Raw genomic sequence first — 6,000 nt, forward strand, 5'->3', positions numbered from 1 at the left:
TTTGATGCTTGTTCCCTTAGTAGCTCAAGAAAAAATATGCATAACTTGAAAGAGCATGTGTGTGGATGCATGCATGTTAAAGAGAGGAAGGAGAAGATGGAGACTATGTGTGGGTGGATCCAACCTCTTACAATGGTGAGAGCCCCCTTATTCTTTATGCTATAAAGAATAAGTAAATGGTAGGTGGATGATCAAATAGTGTGTAGGGCCTAGGATAAGGCACACCACCTTTTCCCCAACAACCTCCTACTTAAAGAAGAGTGTGTCGATAAGTGGATTTACTTTAGAACAACCTAATAGAATATGCAATGGCAAGTGAGGGACTCTCTCAACCTACACCCACTAGCTCTCAAAATACATGCATGCCATCATGCAAGCTCTAGCAATGTGAAAAGGCACATATTTTCACTAGAGTGTGCATGTATATCCTACAAGCATCTCGCAAGGGCCTGCATAGCTCCATGATGCATCATGCTAGTGTCAATCATCCCTCGACTGACAACCCCAACTGCAAATGCTCCCATTGCAACTGCTATCTCGGGTCTCAGCACTAGAAGGTCGTACATGAGCCTCCCAAAGGCCAATAATCACTGTGTTGTATTTTCCAACCAAACCATGGTATTCATATCCATGCTCAATGCAATATCTATCAATCTATTTGTGGTGAGCACCTCAATGCTATATGCATCCTTTGCTTCATCAAGACTACTCTTGTCACATATCATGTCTCACTGCTAAGCATAGTTGCTCCAATTCTACCTCTATAGACACGTCATGCACAACAATCTGGAGATCCACAAAAGAGACTCGTCTATCTCTAACATGTCTATAACCAAATCAAGACCAAACCTTCTCGTAACTTAAATACATGCAGTGGATAGACCAAGCCCCTCTAGGCTTCCCTTGCAATCACTGGCAATTTTCATTCTAGCTAAATGGACTACTCTCAAAGCAGTATCTAACATCCACAATCTTCTAATTGTCTCACCAAGATCATACTTTATCTCAATCGAGGAACATAATGCACATTTCAAAGTGTATATGATGCACCATTGGGCAATGACATACATACATCTCCTACTCTTATATATCAAACGCAAACCATCAATCATGTGTACTTGACCAAGAATCCCACTAGAGAAAGTGCTAAACCACTCACAATATGGTTTGATGTGTAAGACTCCATTCTCATCTAGCAACCAACGGGAAGAAATGTCACATATCCCACACATCTAAGCAAGAAAATCACTAGAGACAAATGTGACATCACACTCACTTGTATACAAAGTCACCTCTTTAGCATGTGTCAAAACCATATCTAGATCTTGCATACATTGTTGTTGATGCTTTAAATATCAAACCCAGCAATTTCTTGTGTGATCACAATGCCAACATCACATAAATTGGCAAGATCAAAATCAATCTCATGAGTCGTCATTGTCGGCTCTTCAGAGTGAATATACATGTGCATCAAAGTGTATCGAGATAAGGCCAAAACTATGGCAAGGAATCTTGGGAAAACTTTGGTAGAGTTTCTCCTATAAATTGAGCAATATGTCAATCAAAATATCAACCATAAACCACATCAAAGATGCCAAGGTGGAAGATCATCTCAACCACTACACAATTATAACCATGATCAGTGCATCAGTCTTATGTTTGCATATGTAACCTATAGCTCAATGTATCTCTACCAAAGAAACCCTACAAAATAAGGTTTCCAAAACCCTCTACTATAACAAGTAAAATATGTGCATAAGCAAGCGTAAAGAGATAATGCAAACACAACAACGGTCACTCAAACCAAGATTAACAACTCTCAAAAGATCATAAACTACATAACCATATGTAGAAGTAGAGAGCAAACATGATGCTCACTGTCCATCCTACAAATTTGCGAAATCCAAAAACCGAATATAAACCGTACATGTAGCCTATAGAACCAAAACCTGTCACTACATGTGTAAATGTAGCCACAACAAACATACAACATAGGAAAGTGGATACAAAAACACAAAACCGTGTTTAGAAGTTGACAAAACATGTCAAAGTGTGTAAAAAATCTACTAGTGTCAAAGTGGGAGTAATAGAACCACTATACCATCCAAGAGTAAATCCACAAATACATGAATTATAGTGAGAATCTGGAAAAAAAATGGGGCAAATTTTCCCTTGTAATTTGAGTAAAAGCTCAAGTAAAACTCATCCAATTGACATACACACAACCTATGAATCAATTCAATTAAGCTATGCGCATAAATAAAGACTCAATCTCTCATCCATAGATGCCATATATCATGCCAAAACCATGACCCAAAAACTCTCCACAATCATGAAGAGGAGCCAAAAAATTGTAGAGTCTCAAAGCGCATAGACATGTATTTAGACACTTAATGTCTCATCAAAAAATCCACATAATCATAGATAACATGCTCACTTCTAAACAAGTGGCTATCTGGACAAATCATGTCCAAAAACATGTACTTGTGAACCTTTTGCTTGTGAGCTATGGGAAGCTCACTCTGTATCTACATATGTCAAACATGACAAAAAGCGCACAAATCATGTGCATCAACCTCTCTAAATAAAAACACACAATCATACATGAGAACACACAATCCTACATGAGCATCCAACCATGTGCTACACAAATCCACACTCCAAGAGTGCTACAAAATGTCTCTCAAAATCCACAAGAAAATCGCATCACCTGTAGTGTCAATGCAGTTGTCTATGCCTCTGTCAGTGTTGATCGGTGCTCCAAATCTCTCCACCTGTAATGCCAATGCAAACTCTTTGAATCAAAGCAATGTGGTTTGGGAAACCAGTCTCTCAACAGACTCAAACATGCAAGTCTGAGGAGAGCCAAAGTCTACTCTCTCTCTCTCTCTCTCCCTGTCTTGATCTCTAGTTTATGAGATTCATTATAGATGTTGATGGTGTCAAAATTAATCCCAATTGCTTCATCTTTGATGCCATCGATGCCAAAATTTGATGCCTCAATCAAAACCACTTGACGTCGTAATCCATAAGTATGCAAAGAGGGGAAGTTGATGTTGAGTCAAACACCGATATTGAAGTGAAGCTCAATGCCAAAGAGGATCCAATGCCAAAAAACCTATAGTCGATGCCAACCCATTTCTGTGTGTCTAATATGCACACTTCCTTTCTGAATCTCAAATCCGTGTGTGCATTAAGCCAAGCTCCGCACACACTCTCCCTCTCTTGACTTGCGTGTGTGTGTGTGTGTGTGTGTGTGTGTGTGTGTGTGTGTGTGTGTGTGTGTGTGTGTGTGTGTGTGTGTGTGTGTGTGTGTGTGTGTGTGTGTGTGTGTGTGTGTGTGTGTGTGTGTGTGTGTGTGTTGAGCCAAGCTCCACACACACTCTCCCTTGCCTTTATTCACACTTGCATTGACATGGTGTGTGTGTGTGTGTGTGTGTGTGTGTGTGTGTGTGTGTGTGTGTGTGTGTGTGTGTGTGTGTGTGTGTGTGTGTGTGTGTGTGTGTGTGTGTGTGTGTGTGTGTGTGTGTGTGTGTGTTTATGTTTGATTATCTAACAATAGTTTGATTTAACAAACTATTGAACCATACAATGGGACTAGAGACCAGACAAGGTTTGCATGAAAAAATACATCTTTATAGTAAAAAATGACAAAGACAAGATTGTACAAATGACAACATTTTAGACTGGATGTATTGCATATATATACTCATCAGAGAAGTGTTTACAAGTACAACACCAAACATTGGATGATCTCCAACTATTACTGCAGTTCCCTTCGTAATCCCAAGGAAGGAACCTCTTACCTGCCACCATCCAAGAACACAAGCATGTCAGTACTGGAAGTTACTTTGGAAGATAGGTGTCAATGACCCCTTCCCCTTGTTATCAGTGTCCAAAATTACAAAGAAACTAACAGCTAAGCAGAGATTAAAATTATGGCAAAAAGAGAATGAGCCATATTTTTTATTCTTAAGATTGTGTATGCTTAGCTTGCAATCTATGAAAATCTTCTTACTACCAAAGGTACTTACAACTGTCAAATGTTAAGAATTTACTAGCATTTATGCATCATTCTATCTTCTAGTTTACCAATTTCTAAAAGTAAAAATTTGGGCAGCATCTCCTTTGTAAAATGGACAATATTTCAAATTTCCAATCAATGCCATATCTGTTGAGACCCTCACATGGGGTTTAAGGCTCTAGCAACCAATGCAAATGTGTTATTTTCAAGTCAAAAAATCCATCAAGCCAAACTTGGTTAGTAGAAGTTCATTATGTTGTTCAATAAATATTGTCATCACTTACAGCAAGTCGAGAAATTTTTGTGTCCAACCAAGGTATGCAACAAGGTTTTAGTTTTTTCACAATGTCCTTTCATTTTAATGGCAAACATTTAGTGAAGATACTTTTACAATTGCGTTCATGATTGAGAGTGCATGATCCCCTTTGCTTAGCCTTCTGATCTACCATTTTGATGATTGAGAGAGCGCTTTCTCATACAAAGGGGCGTCTCTTGAGGCTTAATCCAAGTGCAGTAGCAGCTTTAGATCAAAGCATCAGCTCAAAGCTCATTGCAAATCACTCTGGTTGCATGATCCTGGTTTCCCACAGTAAGTTCACCTTGTCACAGAAAGGGCCTTAAACCTCACGTGAGGGTCTCGGAGGAGATGGCATGTAACTGGACTTTTGAAAATTGATTCAAATTACAAAGGAGATTCTGTCCGATTTTTTTAATTAAATAAAGAAAACATTGTTGTAAAGAAATGGCTCATTCTTTACACTTCGTATTTGATCTAGGTTATGTTGTTAGTTATTGTGGTAATTTTTGACACCAATAACAAGGGGAGGGAGTCGTTGACACCTGTCTTCCCAAGTAATGTCAGTTCTGACAGGCTTGTGTTTCTTGGATGGTGACAGGTAAGAGATTATTTTCTTGGGATTACAACGAAAACTGCAGCAGTAACGGAAGATCATCGAATATACCAGCTAATGTACCAGCTGGATCCTTCTACATGTAGATGTAGTGGAAGCTCATCCCAAAGGATGGGCACATAAGATACAACACTAAAGATATTATATTGTAGTAATCAAAGATCAAATTTTTGATCTAAATGATTGTGTTATCCATTAGATACAGAATGTTGTTTTGGTGTATATGAAATGATTTTTGACATCTTGTTTTAAAACATTGTTATTTAATATATTATTTAATACAATTGTCTAAGTATGGTTCAATTATGAGGGGATTTTTCATACTTAAACACACACACACACACACACACACACACACACACACAAGGATAACATTACAAAACCAGTCACGGACACAAATATGCCCATACCGTAATCACACTCATTCTCTCCTACACATGAACACTATGGAACTACCTCATATAGCAAGGTATGCTCCTGGCTCTAATTTGGGTTGGGTACTTTCTCCCACCTCTTCTCATTTTAAAACAGTTTCTCATGGTATTCTTGGAGACTTTTCCCTTCTTACGGAATCACTACATATTTGTGTCCATAATCGGGGTACCGGTTGTAGGTGGGCACATGCACACCAACCACTTGAGGTTGACAAAGGACAATTCTCAAACACATGGCATCATTTATCACCACACATCAACATAAATTCTGGTGACTTAACTATATGAGCAGCTCTTCTCTTTATTTGGCCATGCATGTGCATCCCATATACTATTCTATATCCCTCCTAGTAGTTTTTTGTGCTACCCCACCTTTCTCTCTCATTGTTGGCATCCTTATATTTTTTGATGCTATCTCACCCTCCCACATAAAGCTTACTCACTCGCCCCCCATGCCTTTTTCTGATTGTTTTTATGCATAAGGAGCTTCTCCTCTCCCAGATAACCATGCATACTCCTCTCCCTGTGCATGCTCTTATTGCTTTACACGCTTTTGCTTTCTCTCTCTCTCTCTCTCTCTCTCTCTCTCTCTCTCTCTCTCTCTCTCTCTCTCTCTCTCTCTCTCTCTCTC

The sequence above is a fragment of the Adiantum capillus-veneris genome, chromosome 10, assembly GCF_014529385.1.
Source record: "Adiantum capillus-veneris isolate H3 chromosome 10, ASM1452938v2, whole genome shotgun sequence".
NCBI classification, from domain to species: Eukaryota; Viridiplantae; Streptophyta; class Polypodiopsida; order Polypodiales; family Pteridaceae; genus Adiantum; species Adiantum capillus-veneris.